Source organism: Orcinus orca, chromosome 12 (genome assembly GCF_937001465.1).
Source record: "Orcinus orca chromosome 12, mOrcOrc1.1, whole genome shotgun sequence".
NCBI classification, from domain to species: Eukaryota; Metazoa; Chordata; class Mammalia; order Artiodactyla; family Delphinidae; genus Orcinus; species Orcinus orca.
In genome coordinates, this window is record NC_064570.1 from 6,820,431 (window position 1) to 6,845,025 (window position 24,595).

A 24,595-nucleotide genomic window follows, 5' to 3' on the forward strand; every position below is an offset into this window, starting at 1 on the left:
GTGTGAGATAATGGTCTTTTTTTTTTTTGCATGTATCTGTCCAGTTTTCCAAACACCATTTATTGAAGACACTATCCTTTCTGCACTGTATGTTCTTTGCTCCTTTGTTGTAAATTCTTGTACTTATACGTGTGGGTTTATATCTCAGTTCTGTTCCATTGATCTGTATATCTGTTTTTCTGCCAATAGCATGCTATTTTAATTACTATGTTTTGTAATATAGTTTAAAATCAGGGAGTGTGATACCTCCAGCTTTGCTGTTTTTTCTCAGAATTGTTTTGGCTATTTGGGGTCTTTTGTGGTTCCATATAAATTTTAGAATTTTTTGTTCTATTTCCGTGAAAAATGTCCTTGGGATTTTGGTAAGGATTGCATTGAATCTTTACATTGCTTTAGGCAATATGGACATTTTAACTATATGTTAATTCTAATCCCTGAGCACAGAATATCTTTCCATTTATTTATCTTCTTCAATTTCTTTCAACAATGTCTTATAGTTTTCAGTGTACAGGTCTTTCATCTCCTTGGTCAAATTTATTCCTAGGTTTTTAATTCTTTCTGTTGCTATTGTAAATGGGATTGTTTCCTTAATTTCTCCTTCTACGAGCTCACTGTTAGCATATAGAAATGCAACAGATTTTTGTATGTTGATTTTGTGCCATGCAACATGACTGAATTCGTTTATTATTTCTAATAGTTTTTTTTTGGTGGAATGTTTAGGGTTTTCTATATATAAAATCATGTCATCCACAAATAGTGACAGTTTTACTTCTCCCTTTCCAGTTTGGATGTCTTGTATTTCTTTTTCTTGCCTAACTGCTCTGGCTAGGACTTCCAATACTACACTGAATAAGAGTAGCAAGAGTGTACATCCTTGTCTTGTTCCTGGTTTTAGAGGAGTAGCTTTCAGCTTTTCACCACTAGTATGATGTTAGCTCTGGGTTTGTCATATATGGCCTTTATTATATTAAGGTACGTACCATCTAAACCCACTTTATTGAGAGTTTTTTTTCATAAATGTGTGTTGAGTCTTGTCAAATGTCTTTTCTGCATCTATTGAGATGATCAGAGTGTTTTTATCTCTCATTTTATTAATGTGATGTATCACACCGATTTGCAGATGTTGAACCATTCTTGCATCCCTGGAATAAGTTCCACTTGATCATGGCGTATAATACTTTTAATGTGTTGTTGCTAATATTTTGTTGAGGATTTTTTTATCTATGTTCATAGGAAATATTGGCCTGTAATTTATTTTTTGTGTCTTGTCTTTATCTGGTTTTGGTATCAGGGTAGTGTTGGCCTTGTGAGTTAGAAAGTGTTCACTCCTCTTCAATTTTTTGGAAGAGTTTGAGGATAGTTATTAAATCTTCTTTGAAAGTTTGGTAGAATTTGCTTGTAAAGCCATCTGGTCCTAGACTTTTGTTTTGGCGGGAAGTTTTGGATTATAGTTTCAATCTCTGTCCTAGTAATCAGTCTATTCGTATTTTCTGTTCTTTGATGACTTAGTCTTGGAAGGTTGTATGGTTCTAAGAATCTGTCCATTTCTTCTAGGTTGTCCAATTCATTGGCGTGTTGCCATTTGTAATACTTTCTTATAATCCTTTGTATTTCTGTGGTATCCATTGTTATCTGTCTTCTTTCATTTCTGATTTTATTTATCAGAGTCGTCTCTCTTTTTTCTTAGTGAATGTGTCTAGCTAAAAGTTTGTCAATTTTGATTATCCTTTCAAAGAACCAGCTATGATTTTATTGATCTTTTCTATTGTCTTTTTCATCTATTTCTACTCTAATCTCCTTTCTACTTCTTTACTGACTTTGGGCTTCCTTTGTTTTTCTTTTTCTAGTTCCTTTAGGTATAAGGGTAAATTGTTTATTTGAGATTTTTTTTGTTTCTTGAGGAAGGCCTGTATTGCTATAAACTCCCCTCTTAGTACTGCTTTTCCTGCATCCCATAGATTTTGATATGTTAAATTTTCATTTTCATTTGTCTTCGGGTAATGTTTATTTCTCCTTTGGTTTCTTCATTGACCCAATAGTTGTTCAGAAGAATGTTGTTTGGTTGCCACATATTTGTGATTTTTTCCAGATTTCTACTTGTAGTTGATTTCTAGCTTCCTACCATTGTGATCAGAAAAGATGACTGATATGATTTCAGTCTTCTTAAATTTATTGAGACTTGTTTTGTATCCCAACATATGGTCTAACTTTGAGAAGGTTTCATGTGCATTTGAGAAAAATGTGTATTCTGCTGCATTTGGATAGAATGTTCTGTACAAATCTATCAACTCCATCTGATCTAAAGTTTTATTTAAAGCTACTCTTCCCTTGTTGACTTTCTATTTGGCTGATCCATCCACTGATGTAGTGGGGTGTTAAAGTCCCCTACTATTTTTGTGTTGCTGTCAGTTTCTCCCTTTGTGTCTCTTAATAATTGTTTTATATATTTTGGTGCTCCTATGTTAGATGCATATATATTAATATTTGGTATGTCTTCTTGATGAATTGACCCCTTTATCATTATATCCTGTCCATCTTTGTCTCTTGTTATCTTTTATGGCTTGAAGTCTACTTTGTCTGATATGAGTATGGCTACACCGGCTTTCTTTTGGCTGCCATTTGCTTGGAGTATCATCTTCCATCTCTTCACTTTGAGTCTATGTCTTTAGAGCTGAGGTGTGTCTGCTGGAGGAAGTATATACTTGGGTCTTGTTTTTTAATGCAGCCAGCCATTCTGTGTCTTTTGACTGGTAAATTCAATCCAGTCATTGAGGTGATCATTGATAGATGAGGACTTAGTACTGCAGTTTTATCATTTGTTTTCTGGTTGCACATAGCTCCATTGCTTCTCTTTCCTTGTTTTTATGTCTGCCATTTTGAGTTGGTGATTTTCTAAAATGTCTTCCTCCATTTCCTCTTTTTTTATGTTTTGTGTCTCTGTTCTAGATTTAGGTTTATGGTAACCATGAGCTTTGTATAAAACTTCTCATAGATAAAACAGTCCTTTTCTGCTAATAGCATCTTATCTTCATTTATCTATGTGGGTTCTGCTCTTTTCATCTTCCCCTTTTGTGTTTTAGTTATCTCAAATTGTCCTTTTTTATACTGTGAGTTTGTTACCAAACTGAAGTAGCTATAGTTATTTTCTTCTGCTTTTTTTCCCCATTAGCCTTTATGTGATAAAGAGTTGCAATTTTCTGACTCTGCGTGTCTATTTATCACCTTACTCAAAGTTTTGCATGTTTTGCCTTTTTGTTTCTGCTAGAAGAGCTCCTTTCAACATTTCTTGTAAGACAGGTGTAGTGTTGATGAACTCCCTCAGCTTTGTTTGTCTGGGAAAGTCTTTATTTCTCCTTCATATAAGAATGATAACTCTGCTGGGTAGAGAATTCTTGGCTGACAGTTTGTAATCTTTCAGTGTTTTGAGAATGTCATTCCATTCTCTCCTGGCCCATAGCATTTCTGCTGAGAAATCTACCGATAGCCTACTGGGGGTTCCTTCGTAGGTTAACCTTCTTTTTATCCTGGCTGCCTTTAAAATTCTTTCTTTCTCACTGACTTTTGATAGTTTTAATATACTGTATTTTGGAGGTCTTTTGTGTTGAGGTAATTAGGTGTTTTCTTAGCTTCATGCACTTGTATATCCAGTTCCTTCCCCAGATTTGGGAAGTTCTCAGCTATTATTTCTTTAAATAAACTCTCTCCTCTCCTTTCACTCTCTTCTCCTTCTAGAATACCTGTTACCTTAATCTTCCCCTTCCCAGAAGAGTCAGATAACTCTCATAGAATTTTCTCATCTTTTTATATCTTATTTCTTCCCTCTTCTACTCGTATCATTTCTATCTGTCTATCTTCAAGCTCACTAATTCTCTCTTCCATCTTGTCTGATCTGTTTCCAATGCTTTCTAATGTATTCTTCATCGTGTTTATTGCCTTCTACAGCTCCAGAATTTCTGTTTAGTCCTTTTTAGAGTTTCAGTCTGTTTGGTGAGGTATTCCTTCTGTTCATTAATTTTATTTCTGAGCTCATTTTACTGCCTTTCTGAGTTTTCTTGTTGAGATTTTTTGTGACAGCTATTTTAAATTCTCTATCAGTTAGATTGAAATATTCTGTGGTTTTAAGTTTGGTTTCTAGAGAATTGTCATTTTCTCTTTGTTGTACAGTGTTACCTTGGTTCTTCATGGTGCCTGATAAGCCAGCACATGTGAAGTAGGGGGCACCTTTCTACTCCATTCTAACTATTCAACAGGTCAGAAATTAGAGGCCTTTCTTTTGTCGTCCAGTAGGTGGCGACATATCACAAGTTTTTAGTTTCGCTTACCTGCGCTGCCTTTGGATATATTTCAAAGTCAGCATTTTCCACCCTTCACTGCCTCTGTCAGAGGTGTCACCCCTTACCCTCATTATTGCTTCTTGTGCCTCCAGGGTCATTGGTGCCTTGCAGCTGTTGGTGTCAATGGTACTGCTGCCTGGAGCCCTGGGATGGTGGGCTTTTCCACCATGTGCAGCATCCCCTGAGTTGCATCGGGAGCGGGCCAGCCAGGAACACGCAGGCACCTCTGCCGTGTCCAGGGTTGTAAGATTTGTGGGCTCCACTGCTACAGGTGGAATGAGCAGGGAGCCAGAGTTGTGGGTACCTCCATGGCTGGAGGGACGGGGGTCCCAGGCCCTACTGCTGCTGCTGCCTGGTTACCTGTGGCCGTGGGCACTGCTGTGACCAGGGGGCTGGCGTTGTGTGCATTCCCTCCTCCACTGGCCAGGTTTTCTGGGGCCGTGGGCTCAGCTGCCGCAGCTGGAGGACCAGAATTGCGGGCACTGCCTCTGCTATTGCACCTGTACCACCTCTTGTCTGTGTTCCAGTCCATCCTCCTTTAGATGCACAGAAATGTGCAATCGTCTGGCACCCTGGTGTGCTGGGTAGAGGCACCTTTGTTGAGCTGTGGATGTTCTACAGATTAAAGGGGAGACACAAAGAGAGTAGCTCACTGCGCCATGATGCTATGACCCCCCAGCTTTACGGTGTTTGCTGTTATAAGCAATGTCATGAGAAATATTCTCGTGCATGAAGCTCTTCGTATTTACCTGCTTACTTTCTTAGAATACATTAACAGGTGAAATTGTATTGCCGCCTATTAAAGATTATTCTAAACTTCTATTATATTTAATGACTGTATCTATAACATTGCATTAGTATGTCTGCATCAAGCTTATTTACTGCTTATTTGATAAAAATCCTTCCGAAGTTTTTGGAGAGGCCACTTACCAGCTATTTTGGGAGTAACTGAAATACTTTCAAAAGTATTTTGTAAGTTAATTATTAGTATAATAATGCTCAATAGTAATTATTAATATTACTTATTTTATGTTATAGCCTATCTATTTGTGTTATTTTATTAATAAACAATAATACTAAAATTATACAACTGCCATATGTTAATTTCACATTCCAGTGAACATGGTACTATAAGGAGAGGCATAATGTATGTGAATAAGCAGCATGTAATTGTGGAATTATAGGGTGAGAAGTGGTGACAGGCACACATCTTATTTTGCCCAAAACAGGCTGGTGTTTATGCCTATTCTGGAGTCTCTGCTGTTATGCTCCCTTTCATTCTCAGAATTGTACTGTTAAACAACAACTCATGTGGCCATCCTACTTGTGAGTAAATTAACCATGTCCCACACCTTCGAAAACATGTCCTTAATCTATCCATCAATACTGTCGTTTCTTTGTCTTCAGAAGAGCTAAGATAGAACACATTGTAATTTATCTCGTTAATTAATTCAGTTTTCTGTGATACAGCTCAAGTACAATCAGTTACTCCTTTATGCCTTACACAGGTCTGTCAGTTTAAGGCTGCTTTTCATATCATTCTTTCTTGCTTTTAGAGGCTCGTCACCATCTTCTGCCTCTACATTTGATCCAGGCAGAAGGATGGCAGTGCATGCCCTTCCCTCCCAGATTGCACTGGAGAGCAAAGGAGGTGCATAAACATTCTTCAGAGAACTTGAGCCATTACCAGGACAGTTCTCAGATTAGTGATGCTTATGCATTCTAATGACTCATATTAGAAAAATAAAAATGATTTTTTTAAAGAATTCTATATAAAAGCAATTTATCCTTTCACATTTTCTATGATCATTCCCCAAGTAAAGTCAGATATGGTAAATTTGTTCTACTCTGCTGCAGACAAATGAAAGGAAGACCATCTTCATAACCTTTATTCGTTAACCTTGGACTAAATAAAATCTCCAATCATTTCTTCATCACCAATACAAGCTGCTATTAGCCTGCAAGAAGTGTCACTTAATGTTTTTAACATGTTTAAAAGCAAAATAATGTCTTTTTGAAATGCTTGGTAGGAAATTCCGCAAGAACAACGTTCTCTATAATTAACCACACTGGTGAGTTAAAGGCCTTTGGCTTTTCCTCAGAATACCTCACCACCGAACATCATCCAAGTCAATTAACAGACATAATGCTCGCTTCCTTGCCGGTCTTACTGCCTAATTAGAACCGCATGTGTTGGTTTGCATCAAAGCCATTTCACCTCGGCTCACTCACCAGTTATTCTGTTAGCATTTCCTATAGGCTGGCTCTTGATTTCCATTCCTTTCCTTTTCATGCCAGATAACTTCTTCACAGAGGGAGTGAGACGGTGAAGCATGGTCTCATTTCATTGTAATTATGGAATGTCCCAGTTAGAGCCAAAGAGAGTGGAAATTTCACACTAATTCCAGCACATCTCCGGTGTTAGAAATTGATCACTGAGTGACTAAATTACAAGTGCCAGGGAAGCCATCAGTGGGAACTTCTGCCCCCCCGCAGCCTTGACATCCCTACAGCTGTCCTTTCCCCGGCAGCCGTTTTCGATAGCCTTTCTAACCACAGTCATCAACAGTGGGGAACCCTCGATAACATCTTATGCTTTTAGAAAATTTTTAACATGAGTTGGAAACATAAATATTTGGATTTTCTCAGGATAAAGCATTTTAAGTGTTTGGGTTGTATATTTGAGCTGGGGTCTCTTTGAAAACATATTCCAATGCTAGTTGTAAATTGTGACCTCACAAAGAAGACCTTAGAGGGGAAAATTACTAAATACAGCTAAATTCTTTAAATTATGAATTTCCAAAGATGTGTCAGAAGCAGCGACTTTTCTTTAGTATCTTATTTTTTAATATAAAATATCAAACTCCTAGTAACGAAGTTCTTAGTTATTTTGTTCCATGGACCCCTTTGGCCCCTTTAAAGTTTGATAAAAACTTTAGACATTATCTTTGAACAATATTTTCTGAAGGCATAGGATTAAACACATAAAATTGAAAAGAAATCCAGTTATCAAAATAATAAAATTAAGTTTGGGATTTGGCATTTGTGCTTCTTTACCGATGCATTAAAATGACACTTCAATACACTTAAGTATAGGAAAGTTAAAAGTAAATCTTACTGCTTAGGCCTTTCTCACCTTCTGAGATGGCCCACACTGTCTGTGGAATGCGTTTCTCTCTAAATAAATCCACTTCTTACCTATCACTTTGTCTCCCACTGAATTCTTTCTGCAATGAGACATCAAGAACCTGAGCTTCATTAAGTCCTGAAACCAGGTAATGCACCCAAGAAAGAGTCATCCACTGAGTTTTTCCCCCTCATTCATCTCCCTTCATCCAAACTGAGGAAAAGAGACAGCCACCTGGCAAAGGTCTAGTCCAAGGTTCCTTTGAAATGTTCTGCTGAAGCTCCTCTGGTTCCCCAGCATTCCTGTTAGAAGATAAGCCGTCTCCTGCTAGAGAGGCGTTTGGAAGAAAGAAAGTAGAAAAGAGGTTTGAGACTGGATTCCTACTTCTCCACGAGTCACAAAATGGAATCCCCAGCCGTGGAGTCTGGAACTTTCATTTAATGAGAAGACTTGTGACGCCCTTCTAAGATATGGGCATAGGACGCCACCAACCCAGGATGATGCAAGACCATGAGCTGTTCCAGTAGTTTCGGATGCCAGAGATGGTTGACTTCCGGCAGTACGTGTGCACCCTTCCAACCAACACACTCATGGGCTTCGGTGCGTTCGTGGCGCTCACCACCTTCTGGTACGCCATGCAACTGCAGGCCCTGAAGCCACCATGCGACCTGGCCATGCAGTCAGTGGAGGTGGCAGGCAGTGACGGAGATCCGTGCTCCTGGACAGCGACAAGCCCTTGGTGTATTTCTACGATGACATCAGAATGTTATATGAAGGCTTCCAGAGGGGCATGCAGGTGTCAGATAACGGCCCTTGTTTAGGCTCTCTGAAACCAGACCAACCCTATGAATGGCTTTCATACAAACAGGTTGCAGAAATGTCAGAGTGTGTGGGCTCGGCGCTGATCCACAAGGGCTTCAAGGTAGCCCCAGATCAGTTCATCAGCCTCTTTTCTCAGAACAGACCTAAGTGGGTGATCATTGAACAGGGATGCTTTACTTATTCGATGGTGATCGTTCCCCTCTACGATACCCTCGGAACTGAAGCAGTCACCTTCATCATCAACAAAGCTGAACTCTCTCTGGTTTTTGTGGGCAAGCCAGAGAAGGCCAGCCTCTTATTAGAAGCTGTAGAAAATAAATTAACAGCATGCCTTAAAACTATTGTTCTCATGGGCTCCTACGGCAGTGATGGGTCGGAACGAGGCAAGAAGTGCGGGGTGGAGATCATCGCATGAAGGCGATGGAGGACCTGGGAAGAGCCCACAGACGGAAGCCCAAGCCTCCAGCACCTGAAGATGTTGCAATAATTTGCTTCACAAGTGGAACTACAGGCAACCCCAAAGGAGCACTGATCACCCATCGAAATGCAGTCAGCGATCGTTCAGCATTTGTGAAAAGGACAGAGTACATTCATTACTTCCTCAGATGATACTTTGATCTCTTTCTTGCCTCTCGCCCACGTGTTTGAAAAAGTTGTAGAGTGTGTGATGCTGTGTCACGGAGCTAAAATAGGATTTTTCCAAGGAGATATCAGGTTGCTTACGGATGATCTCAAGGCATTTCCACCCACCATCTTCCCTGTGGTCCCCAGACTGCTGAACTGGATGTTTGACTGACTTTTTCCTCAGGCAAACAGCATGCTGAAGCGATGGCTGTTGGACTTTGCCTCCAAGAGGAAAGAAGCCAAGCTTCGCGGTGGCATCATTAGAAACAACAGCCTGTGGGATAAGTTGACCATCCATAAAATAAGAGTCGAGCCTGGGAGGAAAAGTGAGGCTGATGGTCACAGGAGCGGCGCCCGTGTCCGCCACGTGCTGACCTTCCTGAGAGCCTCGCTGGGCTGCCAGTTCTACGAAGGCTACGGACAGACTGAGTGCACCGCCAGGTGCTGCCTGACTGTGCCTGGGGACTGGACCACAGGCCATGTGGCGCCCCAATGCCTTGCAACATTGTAAAGCTTGTCGATGTGGAAGAAATGAATTACATGGCTGCCAAGGGCGCGGGCAAGGTGTGTGTGCAAGGGGCTAATGTATTTCAAGACTACTTAAAGGACCCAGAAAACACAGCAGAAGCTCTGGATAAAGATGGCTGGTTGCACACAGGGGACATTGGAAAGTGGTTATCAAATGGCACCTTGAAGATCATCAACAGGAAAAAGCACATCTTTAAAGTGGCACAAGGCGAGTACATAGCTCTGGAGAAGATAGAAAACATCTACCAGTGAAGTGAACCTGTCACTCAGGTGTTCGTCCATGGAGAGAACTTGCAGGCATTTCTCATGGTAATTGTGGTACCAGACATTGAGATGCTAGGCCCCTGGGCCCAGAAGAGAGGCTTTGAAGGCTCCTTTGAAGAAATGTGCAGAAACAAGGATGTCAAAAAAGCTATTCTAGAAGGCATGGTGAGACCTGGGAAGGATTCTGGCCTAAAACCATTTGAACAGGTCCTTTGACCTGTCTCCACCCTGAATTATTCTCTGTCAACAACGGCCTTCTGACCCCAACAATGAAGGCTAAAAGACCAGAGCTTTGGAATTATTTCAGGTCACAGATCCTTGAACTTTGTTCCACCATCAAAAATCTAATGCGAGGAAGGAAGCTGGGAAGAGGCCACACGCCTCCGCGGTCTTCTCCCGCCCGTGGCCTCAGTGGGTAGTTTTGACAACAGCAAGTAGGGAAGGAGCGTCTTTGTCTGCCTCGTGCATTCAGATTCTTGTCACAGGAAGCTTAGAAGGAATGGAACACTGCCTTATGGTCACGTCGCATTGCAGACCATGTTCACGGTGATACACAATTTCCAAAATGAGCCTTAAAAAAATTGTAAAGGGGAAACTATAAATGTGCTAAGTTATTTACGACTTCCTCAGTTTAAAAGGAGGGTGAAAACTTGTCTCTCTGTTTTGCTAACCAAGTGGTTAGGACTTTGCTATTTCTGAGATGTCTGCTACTTGCTGCAAATTCTGCAGGTGTCTGCTGCTCCGAAGAGTACCGTGCACTGGAGGGCACCGTCCCTTATAAACAAGAACTGCCCCAGCTGCAGGAGATCACAAGTGGACCAGAGGTTTTTTTTTTTTGATCCCTGCCACCTTCCCTTCCCCATCTCACACCACCCTTCTGATTAACCCCTGTTATTCCTGTCGGAGCAGAAGGTTCTCAGTGAAGCAGAGGACAGACCTAGCTCAGAACAATGCAGGTAAAGACGGATGGCTGCTCGCCACTGCGGGTGGATTCTGGTGCCCACAGAGCAGTATATTCTCTGACCCTCTTCTCCAGACCCGATTCCCTCCCTCCATCCCTTCCCAGGGGTTATTTAAAAATCTGTCTTAGACTCTGCAGTGAAGACAAGCATTTCAACAAGGAAACAATTACCTGGATCAACCATGTTCAACTGTGACACCTGAATAACTGTACACTTTACCTTCACTGAACCCGTCACTCTGTCTGTGATGGTTTTGGAGGGTTTTTTTTTTAACATCTTTATTAGAGTATAATTGTTTTACAGGGTTGTGCTAGTTTCTGCTGTATAACAAAGTGAATCAGCTATATGTATATATATATCCCCATATCCCCTCCCTCCTGCGTCTCCCTCCCACCCTCTCCCTCCCAACCCTACAGGTGGTCGCAAAGCACCGAGCTGATCTACCTGTGCCATGCAGCTGCTTCCCACTAGCCATCTATTTTACATTTGGTAGTGTATATATGTCAATGCTCGCCCACCTCGTCCGAGCCCACCCTTCCCCCTCCCCATGTCCCCAAGACCTCTCTCCACATCTGTGACTTTATTCCTGTCCTGCCCCTAGGTTCATTAGAACCTTTTTTTTTTTTTAGATTCCATATATATGTGTTAGCATACATATGTGTTTCACTTTCTGACTTCACTCTGTATGACAGACTCTAGGTCCATCCACCTCACTAAAAATAACTCAATTTCATTTCTTTTTATGGCTGAGTAATATTCCGTTGTATATATGTACCACATCTTCTTTATCCATTCATCTGTCGATGGACACTTAGGTTGCTTCTGTGTCCTGGCTACTGTAAATAGAGCTGCAATGAACATTGTGATACATGACTCTTCTTGAATTATGGTTTTCTCAGGGTATATGCCCAGTAGTGGGATTGCTGGGTCGTATGGTCCTTCTATTTTTAGGCTTTTAAGGAACGTCGATACTGTTCTCCACAGTGGCTGTATCAATTTACATTCCCACCAAAAGTGTAAGAGGGTTCCCTTTCCTCCACACCCACTCCAGCATTTGCTCTTTGTATATTTTTTGATGATGGCCATTCTGACCGGGTTGAAGAGATACCTCATTCTAGCTTTGATTTGCAGTTCTTTAATGATTAATGATGTTGAGCATCCTTTCATGTGTTTGTTGGCAATCTGTATATCTTCTTTGGAGAAATGTCTGTTTAGGGCTTCTGCCCATTTTTGGATTGAGCTGTTTGTTTTTGATATTGAGCTGCACGAGCTGCTTGTAAATTTTGGAGATTAATCCTTTGTCAGTTGCTTCATTTGAAAATATTTTCTCCCATTCTGAGGGTTGTCTTTTCATCTTTTTTATGGTTTCCTTTGCTTTGCGAAAGCTTTTAAGTTTTATTAGGTCCCATTTGTTTATTTTTGGTTTTATTTCCATTTCTCTAGGAGGTGGGTCAAAAAGGATCTTGCTGTGATTTATGTCGTAGAGTGTTCAACCTATGTTTTCCTCTAAGAGTTTTATAGTGTCTGGCCTTAAATTTAGGTCTTTAATCCATTTTGAGTTAATTTTTGTGTATGGTGTTAGGAATTGTTCTAATTTCATTCTTTTACATGTAGCTGTCCAGTTTTCCAGCACCACTTAATGAAGAGACTGTCTTTTCTCCATTGTATACTCTTGCCTCCTTTATCAAAGATAAGGTGACCATATGTGTGTGGGTTTATCTCTGGGCTTTCTATCCTATGCCATTAATCTATATATCTGTTTCTGTGCCAGTACCGTACTGTCTTGATTACAGTAGCTTTGTAGTATAGTCTGAAGTCCAGGAGCCTGATTCCTCCAGCTCCGTTTTTCTATCTCAAGATTGCTTTGGCTATTCGGGGTCTTTTGTGTTTCCATACAAATTGTGAAATTTTTCGTTCTAGTTCTGTGAAAAATGCCAGTGGTAGTTTGCTAGGGATTGCATTGATTCTGTAGATTGATTTGGGTAGTATAGTCATTTTCACAATCTTCATTCTTCTAATCCAAGAACATGGTGTATCTCTTCATCTGTTTGTATCATCTTTAATTTCTTTCATCAGTGCCATAGTTTTCCGCATACAGGTCTTTTGTCTCCTTAGGTAGGCTTATTCTTAGGCATTTTATTCTTTTTGCTGCAACGGTAAATGGGAGTGTTTTCTTAATTTCTCTTTCAGATTTTTCATCATTAGTGTATAGGAATGCAAGAGATTTCTGTGTGTTAATTTTGTATCCTACTACTCTACCAAATTCATTGATTAGGCTCTAGTAGTTTTCTGATAGCATCTTTAGCATTCTCTCTGTATAGTATCATGTCATCTGCAAACAGTGACAGTTTTACTTCTTCTTTTCTGATTTGGATTCCTTTTATTTCTTTTTCTTCTCTGATTGCTGTGGCTAAAACTTCCAAAACTATGCTGAATAATAGTGGTGAGAGTGGGCAACCTTGTCTTGTTCCTGATCTTAGACAAAATGGTTTCAATTTTCCACCATTGAGAATGATGTTGGCTGTGGATTTGTCATATATGGCCTTTATTATGTTCAGGTAGTTTCCCTCTATGCCTACTTTCTGGAGGGTTTTTATCATAAATGGGTGTTGAATTTTGTCAAAAGCTTTTTCTGCATCTATTGAGATTATCATATGGTTTTTATCCTTCAATTTTTTAATATGGTGTATCACATTGATTGATTTGCATATATGGAAGAATCCTTGCATTCCTGGGATAAACCCCACTTGATCATGATGTATGATCCTTTTAATGTGCTGTTGGATTCTGTTTGCTAGTATTTTGTTGAGGATTTTTGCATCTATGTTCATCAGAGATACTGACCTGTACTTTTCTTTTTCTGTGACATCTTTGTCTGGTTTTGGTATCAGGGTGATGGTGGCCTCATAGAATGAGCTTGGGAGTGTTCCTCCCTCTGCTATATTTTGGAAGAGTTTGAGAAGGATAGGTGTTAGCTCTTCTCTAAATGTTTGATAGAATTTGCCTGTGAAGCCATCTGGTCCTGGGCTTTTGTTTGTTGGAAGATTTTTAACCACAGTTTCAATTTCAGTGCTTGTGATTGGTCTGTTTATATTTTCTATTTCTTCCTGGTTCAGTCTCGGAAGGTTGTGATTTTCTAAGAATTTGTCCATTTCTTCCAGGTTGTCCAATTTATTGGCATATAGCTGCTTGTACTAATCTCTCATGGTCCTTTGTATTTCTGCCGTGTCAGTTGTTACTTCTTTTTCATTTCTAATTCTGTTGATTTGAGTCTTCTCCCTCTTTTTCTTGTTGAGTCTGGCTAATGGTTTATCAATTTTGTTTATCTTCTCAAAGAACCAGCTTTTAGTTTTATTGATCTTTGCTATTGTTTCTTTCATTCCTTTTTCATTTATTTCTGATCTGATCTTTATAATTTCTTTCCTTCTGCTAACTTTGGGGTTTTTTTTTGTTCTTTCTCTAATTGCTTTAGGTGTAAGGTTAGGTTGTTTATTGAGATGATTCTTGTTTCTTGAGGTGGGACTGTATTGCTATAAACTTCCCTTAGAACTGCTTTTGCTGCATCCCATGGGGTTTGGGTTGTCGTGTTTTCATTGTCATTTGTCTCTAGGTATTTTTTGATTTCCTCTTTGATTTCTTCAGTGATCTCTTGGTTATTTAGTAGTGTATTGTTTAGCCTCCATGTGTTTGTATTTTTCGATGCCTAACTGTACCTAGGCATCTTTTTAATTTGTGTAATATTTAGATAAGTACTTATCTCTATGCCTTTCCTGGTACTTCTATTGTCACGTACCCTACACACGACTTCTAACATCTGTGTATCCCCTTGTTTATATCAAGTGTTCCACCTAACAAGCAGACAAACTGAGCAAACGAATTCTGAGGGGCTTCCCTGGTGGCGCAGTGGTTGAGAGTCCGCCTGCCGATGCACGGGACACGGGTTCGTGCCCCGGTCCGGGAAGATCCCACATGCCGCGGAGTGGAGGGGCCCGTGAGCCATGGCCGCTGGGCCTGCGCGTCAGGAACCTGTGCTCTGCAGCAGGAGAGGCCACAACAGTGAGAGGCCCGCGTACCGCAAAAAAAAAAAGAATTCTGAAGCAAGAGAAGATATTATCTGCTTCAGGCTACAGTCTATGGGTACAAGAGATATTAAGCTGGTTTGGAACAAAAATCATTGATTATTTCAAGAATGCTAACTTCGGGATGCAAAACATATTCTACGTGTTTTATTGCTACCATTCTCTAGAGCATCAGAGTAATATTTGCCAGCTGCAGAATGTTTTAGCAGCAATTCTCAACTAATTCAGCTTATTTTTCAGCAAGTCAGCCTCTACTAATGACATATTAAATTTTGATTCTCTTTTTATATGATTACCCTGGGGAGACATTCAAAGTAGACCTTTTAATAAGAGTTAGCTCTACTGCTGATAGAACATCATGGTGTCATTTCACTTGAGAGGATATTTTTCCAGAAAGACACACCTTAATGGCTGGTCAAACATACTAACCACCTTATCCTTGCTTTGGGCCATAGAACTAATTTAGATAGTCATTAGCTTCTAGGTAATGGAAGAGCATGTGCTACAATATTAACTGAATACCAAATCAGGCCCTGACATACCTCCCCCTGTGGTTATCTCTGCAGAAAAACACCAGCTTACAAACCAGAGAGAGCTGGAAATTGGATCTTTACCAGACATTGTGATTAGAATGAAAAGAATGCTGTAGAGGTAAATGGTGAAATATAAATAACTTCAGGCTCACCTTTGATCTGATCCCTCTAGATAGACTAGCCTTCGATTATACTACAGATGCAACTATCGTGCAAAGATGAAGAAAATGGTTAGGTCCGTACTGTAGGTGTACCCACCTCACTGCAGCCTTGATGCCGGTGACAGCTCTTCCTACCCCAGCCTCCATGGTACCCTTCTCATTTACCTGTCCTTTGCCCCCTTTCAATCGCATCTTCACAGACTACATCCCAAACCCGTCTACTACCCTCCCTTAAACTTCTGGTGTTTGCAAGGGGACCGTCTCTGGTCCTTCCCTCTTCTGAGATCAAGTCCTCCTTTGGACCGTCTCATTTATTTCTTTGATTCTGAGCCCCGTCTATGGTTGATGTGCCCCAAGTCTGTCTCTAGAGAGACCAGTCTCTGGAGCCTCAGGATGTTACTTTACATTGCCTGCTGGGTGTCTCCTCTTGGAATTCTCATAAGCACGTCAAATGCAAAATATCCATATTTGAACTCATTTTTCCACCTCTTCCGTCACCCACATGCAGACCTGCTCTCCCTCCTCTTATCTCAGTTCTCTGCAGTGAGGGGCACGTGTGATGACCCATAGGCATATTCCAGACTCTTCTCCCCAGTCGCTGATTGATTCCAGCCAGTAAATGTTCCTTATCTCCATCCCCTTGCCTGTTAACTCAGGATCCCCCTATCCTTTGCCTGAACTTCTGTAACAACCTACTCTCTTCCTCCCACAGTGTGTTCCTCACTCTGCAACCCTTTATATCACTGCCATACACATATGATCACAACACATCCCATGCAGTGGTTCCTGACAGGCTAAACATCTAAGCCCCTGGGTATGGTCTAGTCTGTTTTCTGGGCCCTCTCCCCTCTGGTGGCCCCATCTCCCACCCCTTCTCCCCTTTACCCTTCCTCTCATCTTCTGCAATACCTTGTACTTAACTCACATGGGACCGTTTCCAGCTCTGGATCTCACCGTGTTCTTTCAGACTCCCAGAACTCGGCATAGACTGCTCCTTCCTCTGAGCCACTGGTCAGCAAAACGCTTTCTCCTTCTCTGAGGACAAATTTGACCTTCGGTTCTGCTCCTGGGAGACCTGACGAAGACGGAATGTTTATTGAGTTAATAGTCAGCAAGTGCCGATGATTAAAAATGACCCCTGGTTGGCACATTGCATCGTGACAGCTTGAGACTGTGAATGAGCCATAAATGCCCAGGGGAGAAGCCATAGGCTGTGGACTTCCCTGGAAGTCATGCTCTTTGAGGTGGACGTTACACATTCTATAGCTTGAAGTTATGTCCATGGAACTCTTACCAACACACTTGGGACTTAGAGCTTCTATCCAGATTCTTGACCTCACTCACCATCCTGATCCTGTTCCCTAAACCTGAGGGGTCACTGGGGTTCGAAGAAATGTTCTCTGATGCTCCCTGCTAGCATGCTGTTTCCTGTCCTATATCCTTCTAAGTGAATCCAGTGCCAGGTGTAGCCTATTATAACCTTGTGAATCTAAACATCTCGTCGGGCCTGTGACCACCCGTGGTGGGGGGATTACACCACCTTTTCCCATTATTCTCAAATGATGGATAACTCATTCTTCAAAATCTTGGTCGGAGTCCCTCTCGCCTATAAACACACAGTGCCCATAAAGCCCTCGTCACCCAGACATAAGTAATTCTTTCATTGCAACCCCTGTAATTTCATAAAATAGCACAGATCACAGTTTTATCATAAACTTCAGTTATATTACCTTCAAATCCGTCTTCCAGTGTGAGCGGAAAATTTCTTGAGGACAGAATCGATTGTTGCTCGTACTCGCTCCTGCAGTTCCTGCTGTGCCTGCTACACCTGACGGGCACACAGTAAAAGCTGGGAGACTGGGTGGGTGAGTGGTTGAATTGAGGAAAGAGGGGTATGTGATTTGGTGGATAAATGTGTCCCTCACAAGAAGTCAACGGCCATTCTCCTGTCTAAACAGAATAGTGTCAGTAGCACTGAGAAACCTGCTTTCAGTGTAATTATTTCTGCTGACCCAATTCTGCACCTGAAACCTCCCATTAGGGGGTAAGTCACTGAAAGCCCTTGTTCAGCTAGCTGCAAAGGGGAAGGAGGCAAAGATAAAACTAACCATAACCATTGTAATTGTAGACAAAGGTGCCACATTCGCTGGTTTCCTAGAACCCTGAAGAAATCTACCTATTATAAGTAGAAAGTTCCAAACAGAAGTGAGAAAATTGGAGAAAAAATCTTCTTTGTGAGGGAGTTCCAGGACAGGCAAGCATGGAACTCTGAGAGGCCGGGATCAAGCCGTCCCTGTGCCCTGCAGGCCGGAAGTTCCAGGCATTTCTATAAACAGATCAGGTGTTCAGGAAATTCCTTCCTAGTCACAACTTCACTTAGAACCAGCACTCTGGCCTCCACCAGTAAGAACTGTCGGCTCTATTTGTAGTCAGACCCCTCATTTATTCCAACAAGGGCATAGTTTGGATCTTCTCCAAAAAAACAAACAACAAAAAATTAAAACCAAACACTATATGCTAGAATTAATAGTCACCTCAAGTACATTTCTGAGGATGTTCTCGTGATTGGGAGAGAGAATTTGGCATTTCCTGTAATTTGGAGACTGGCAGGAAGAGAACTTCACAGACACAGCTACTGTCATTGGGGTTCCAGTGTCATTAACCCAGGCAGAAATCTTAACTGTGGTGCACCAGCCACCCGGGGAGGGAGCAGACGCCTCACATCTGGAAGTAGCCTCCCTTGGTCCCAGGCCCCTACCAGGGCCCTGCCTTGCAGGCGGCACTATCTGAGCGAGGGAGGTGCTTGCCAGCTCTAGAAGGCTCAGCCCCCTCGCTCCTGGGCCTGTCGGTGGTGGTTCTTGTTTTCAACCCTGACCCTGCTTCAGATGGTTGCAGGGGGTTGAGGTTATCCAAATGATGATCTTTACTGTAGCTTTAAAAAGACACCACAGCGGCTTTTGGTGATTGTAAGCACTTCACTCTAAATGTGTAAAGCACATTTAGATCTAAGCACTAACCCTGTGTGACCCTGTGAGTCATACTAACCCTGTGTTCCATCCTTTTCCCCCAATTTATGAATTTCTGGCAGCCTTTCTCCTTTGACGAGCTTTCCTGCACATTGTCTACCGCACTACAGACAGTGCAGAGCCCGGCAGACGTGGAGTTACTGTCACGGTGAACACGAAGCTAATAACTTTAGTGCCCGTGGGTCTGTGGAAGAAGAAAACAAACGTATATTTTCAGCATAACCTTTGTGCTTAGTCGTGGAAATGTTTTTGTGCCTTGGAAATTCTCCTTTGCTATTAAATCAAGAGTAATCCTACTTCATTTCAATAGAGGAGGGAAATGATTGATGTTTTCACATTACTGAGCATTGGTCTAAACACTGGCTCTGCAGTAAACAGCGTGCAGACATTTTAGGAGACAGGGAGCCAGTAGGAGGTGGACAGACCACCGCCTCCTTCTCGGCTGGGGTCCTGGCACGGGGATGACGCGCTCCCAGGTTCGCATCCGCTGTGCTGATGACTGATCACTTCGGGCACACCAGCCGCCCGATGAAAGTGCTTGACAATTCCTTCTACTTAATAATTAAAATTTCGATCATATTCTCCAATAATGACCATGATTAAAGAATGACAACACGTTTTTAAAATCTGTAAGTGGCGTAAGAGACAACCAACCTTCTTCAGATAGAAAAACAGCTGCCCTGAGATTTATTTCTGTTCTGTCCCCAAAGCTTTCCTTAAAGGGGTCTGCCCTATTTAAGCAAAGGACATCTGAATGTCTGAAAGCTAAATTTCTCTCTTTCTTCTTCTCAGCATTCTTATAACAGACGGTGGGATTCTATTTTCCTCTCCGGAGTTTCGAGCATCCCTAGTAATTCAGAAGGTAGTCATTTTCTTCATGATATTCAGCATGTGTCACACAATAGCCTGCAACCTTTGAGATACCAAATCGCTTTTTTTGCAGGTCTTTTGATTATTATCATTCTCTTTCCAAATAGCCACAAAGGAAGGACAAAAGAAGACTGTCTTTTTAAAAAAAACACCTTTGTATGAGGTTGTCTACAAAGTGTTAGCTCCCTCATCATGCAGGTTTAAATAGTATGATAAAGCACATATGGAGTTGGTGGTTTTCAATCTCTGTATTTTCAGAACCAATCTCTCCTCTAGAAACGATTTGTACCTACCAGTAGAGTTTTATATTCCTTGATTGTGCCCTCTGCCCTTTGGGGGGCTTTATGTAATTCATCTTCAGCCCTTAGATTACAGAGCATTCGTTAATTCATCCATCCATCCATCAATCCATACCTACATTTGGCAATCATTATAGCACCATTGTTCTGGACATTCTACGTAGATATAAACATGAATCTTGAATCATTTGTGTGAAACCCATGTACCCTTCAAGAATACAGTTGTGTCATCAAAGGGCAATTAGAAGTGGTGAATCCCATTTGAATACTAACATTGTTGATTCCTTTGACATTTTTGGTAGAAATTATTAGAGTTCTGTGTTCAGCGGAGATGCCTTGAGAATTGGTGTTAATAAAGGGTCACTCACGTGCACCCCACATCCTTTGCTCTCTGACCACCTTACGAGGCAGGTCTAGGTCGGTGTACTCAAACCCAAATGTTTTTTTCTTTCTGGGAGGTATAATGTCTTGCCTTTGACCCTGTTCCTATTCAGGCAGGATTAAAGCTGGTGAAGTGGGAGAACGGAGGAGCCTTTCACTTCCCCTAGAGGTCAATGTTTTCCTTTCTGAAATATTAATGTTGAAAGAAACTAGGAACACACATTGCCAAACTAGACAAACGTTCAGTGTTTGTGTCTCTGTTGTACGTTGCTATGTATTAAATTCCATGTGTTCATCTATTTCTCTTCACCTAATACTTCTCGAGCTTCCGTAAGGGGCCTGATGTGACTCAGCAGAACTGTGCCTACACACGTGGGCCTCTCTAAGCAGGACGAGTAGGAATTTTTCAGTCGAAACTTGTCTCCTCATTAGGTGGCAGTTACTGGGCAGAGGTAAAGAGCAAGTCATTCATTCAACAAATAATCGAGTGTCCGCTATGTGCTGGGCATCACGCTAGGCGCTTAGAACATGTAGGACTGAACCAAACTGACAAAGGCCACGCTCTCAAGAAGTCAGAATTAGCGTTGTGGACACTAAATGAACACTTTTATTATACATCACAGCAAAGAAGGGTAACACACTTTTAGTTCTTCACTTCGATAAATAGAAAATAAGAGATTAATCTTTGTCTCCAAAGTCGAACTCAACGACCAATTGCTAAGTGAATGAATTTTCATTGCTAATATTACGTGTTGCAGCTACTAGTGTTCCCAGAAAAGGTAATCCTGAAGTTTGCTCTTTCGGACTTGGGAGAAAGAAGAAAAGGAAGGAAGGAAGGAGGGAGGGAGGGAGGGAGGGAAGAAAATAAAGGAAAAAGGAAACCACTGTGTATTAGTCAGGGTTCTCCAGGGTTCTCTTTATTTTAAGGGATTCGCCCACATGGCTGTGGGGACTACAAGTCTGAATTCTGTAGAGCAGGCCAGCAGGATGGAAACTTGGCATGAGCCAGTGTTACAGCCTTAAGGCAGACTTTCTTCTTCCCAGGAAACTTCAATCAATGTCTTTCAACTGGATGTGGTTCGGCCATATTATACCCATATTATTGAGAGAATGCCCTTTACTTAAAGTCAACTGATTGTAGCTCTTAACCCCATCTATAAAATAGCTGCAGAGCAACACCTACCGTAGTGTTTGATTAAATAACTGGTACTCTAGCACACACGTACATGCATGCACACACACACACAGTTTATGAGAATTTCTATAGCATAATGGTTAAGAGTAAGGACACACACACACACACACACACACACACAGCGTATGAGAATTTCTATAGTAAAATGGTTAAGAGTAAGAAAGAAGTGGAGCCAGGATTTTAAGCCCAGACAGACTGACCCCAGAGCTCTCACTCTTAACCAGGACTCAGTACTAGTTGCTAGTTCACAGTTCAAGCCCTCACTGACCCTAAGGAACTGACGATTCTATTTTTTTTAACACTCATCAAATGAATGAACTTAGAATTTGTTACTGAATTATCAAAGTCATGAGCAATATCAAAATTTAATTAGACACTTTTTAATATCTGAAAAATGTTCATGGTCCCATAAAAAATATGACAGATACACAATTTTATTAAGTCTAAAGATCTTGCGATAGAAATATATTTACATCTTAAGAACACAATAGTGCAAAATTTTGTCAAGTGATTTAGCCAACTGGGTGGAAACATTATATATAATATATAGCATATATGTGTGCGTGTGTGTGTGTGTGTGTGTGTGTGTGTGTGTATCTTGGATCTAAGGTCAAGAACTCCATGACCACCTCCTTTGAGTTGGAATCATCACCATGACAACTATAAATAGGATTCAGTTGGTCCCACATGGGTCGCCATGAAGAATCTAGTCAACGCTCCAGCTAAAATTTCTGTTTACAATGCAACCTCAAGCAAGCTGGCTATCCCCAAAATTATATGGGAGCATAACCTAAAATAACTGTGTGGGATGATGCAATCGTTTCCTTAGTAGCTAGACATTTTTCACCTTTGGAAAGATTTAGAATTAAGTAGAGAAATGCTTAAGAGAATCAAAACCGTAGAACTAATACTTTATGTTAACGAACCTATATGTATTTGGAACTTCACAGAATTGTAATATTTAAAGGAATATGGTTAATTGAGATCAGCTTTGTGACTTAGGTTCAAACACCTAACTAAGTAATTGATTTAGACTTGGGATAGCAAGTTGAACCCATAGTTTGTAAATAGTACTGAAACTTTTAAGAAAATGTAAAGTTCACTATGTTTATGATTTCGATTGATTCATGAGTTAAGTCCTCAGAAGAAAGTTTAATTTTTAAATAAGACACTGGCAGTACTTCAGAATGTGTGAAACTTACCAAATGCATTTCAAGGTATTTGAAGGCAGCACCATTGTTCTCCAAGATGAAGAGAATTATTTTGAGGGCTCCATGTGAACTGTCCAAGAGACCCGTCAGAACCAGAGCAGTCCCCGCACTCTCTACACCTTGCCCATGAGCCACCTGGTGTCACTGGGTCTTCAGCTCCCTGCCCACCTCAGCTTGTACACGGCCCACCACTTCCCCTCCTACATTTATCATTTGTCCGTTGTACATGACCAGTGTTAACTGCCTCCTCCTCTTGGAATTATCTTACTTATATTCCTGAGACCAGGGTTCTGGCCAGAATATCTTCTATGTCCTGCCGCAGCATAGATCACTGGCCATTTAATGATGAGTGGTCCAGCAGCCTCAGGGCATTGTGGGTAACAGGTTCCCTGTGAGGGACCACGAGCAGGTGGCATCCGGAGGCTGTGTTGCCTTCAAGACGAGTGATGAGGGAAAGGAAGCTTCCTCTGTGCTCTGTCTGTGCTAATCGAGCCACATAGGGAGCTTCACTCCATGCTTGGAGCAAAATCAAGAGGGACTGACACAAGATGATGCTCTCTGAAGGTCTTCTCTTACCTCTTGAGAACTGAAGCTATAAGACCCTGTAGAAAGGATAAGAAATGGAAGCACAGGAGGGAGGCCTCACCCTTGGCTCTGTAACAGAAACAGTCTCCAGGGTGTGGGAGAGGAGCAGTGTAATTACAAAGAAGATACCAGGGCCCACCAACGACCTTCCATTCCCCGAGTCTCTTTTTTCTGCATTTATTCTTTGATTCCCTGTACCTGTCCATGTAAGATGAAAGAATAGGCCTGAATGGCTTTGTAAACTGTAAAGTACCATTGGTTTTGGAAATACAACCAGTGCACCCTGCCTCTGCCCCGCCCCAAGCCCTCACCTATGGCCTCTGGAAGGATAAATCTCTCTTGTAGGTTCTGACCTCTGCTCTGAGGTCCAGACAACAGTTTTCAGCAACACCCAGAGTGGTTTTCCTTGGTTGCCCTCTTCACTGCGTGTGCTTGTGAGTCAGCTTTTTAAATTTTCGCTTCAATACAGATTCTATAGAACGTGAATATGAGACTCCTTGTCAAGTGCTGGCCATCGCGCATAGCCCAGCCCAGGATGTTTTCTGAGTTACGTCCTTCTGATAAACTACGCTTTCTGTGGGGCACCTGATGAGCAGTGATAGAATATATAAGGATAGATGAAAAAGTCCTTTATGTTTATAAACCTTGAAACCTGATTTGCATCTTTTTATGTTTGGTTGGTTGGCTTTCTCCCTGATTACCTGTGTTTCAGGTTTTCTTTGAAGGCAGATGACTCAGATTGACAGGTATTTTGCTTAGAGGACACACTAAATCTTGGGACAAAATCCAAATGTCAGGTTTTGAAACTAGGGTGTTAACTTTTTGATATTGACAGAATTGACTAAGCATACAAATTCTAGGTTGGTGTTTTTTTTTTTTTTTTTTGCGGTACGCGGGCCTCACACTGTTGTGGCCTCTCCCGTTGCGGAGCACAGGCTCTGGACGCGCAGGCTCAGCGGCCATGGCTCACGGGCCCAGCCGCTCCGCGGCATACAAATTCTAGTATAAATCAAGTAATTGTAGCAATAATACATGGAGCTTCTTTTCTGTCAGGTTGGTCCAGATCAATAACCACAAACCATTTATCCAAGCTAATGCTCTTACCTGAGCCCCGATAGCCTCATTCATAATGCTTGTAAGTAAGCCGTGCACCCCAGGATGACAACTGTCCTCTCTGTGTTGACCCTTTATCACTTTATTTTGAACAGACAAGATCTCAGACCCAGCACCTTTTTAGTGTGACCTTGGGGAGAAAACACTGGGCTTCCTGAATTGCATGAGGCCCAGAATCATCCTCTGCTTTGAAAGCTTTTATTTTTAAATAATGTCCATTCATTTGGGAAGATGAACTTGGGCTCCAGCTTATAAGGATTGTCAGGCAAAGAGATGAAAGGATCTAGGAACAGCTAATGGTCCTGGGGCTCTTAGCTGCCCAGATGTCCAGGGACACCTCTACAGCCAGAGACGCCTAGGTGCCACCCCCCAATTAGGAGAAAGCTGACCAAAAAACGTCTTGCCCATAAATGTGTAACCAAAGTGCCAAGACGTAGATGGACAAATACGTGATCCTCAAAATAGATGCTATCTCTACCTC

The 24,595-nt window shown here is 41.6% G+C and overlaps 1 protein-coding gene and 1 pseudogene across 16 annotated transcripts in view; both read left to right on the plus strand.

Annotated features, from left to right (window-relative positions):
• Nucleotides 1-24,595, plus strand: part of LOC101286051 (1-acyl-sn-glycerol-3-phosphate acyltransferase delta) — a 1,414,616-nt gene that overhangs the window by 1,146,325 nt on the left and 243,696 nt on the right. The gene's annotated exons all lie outside the window — the stretch shown is intronic.
• Nucleotides 7,959-10,925, plus strand: LOC117196239 (long-chain-fatty-acid--CoA ligase 1-like; annotated as a pseudogene).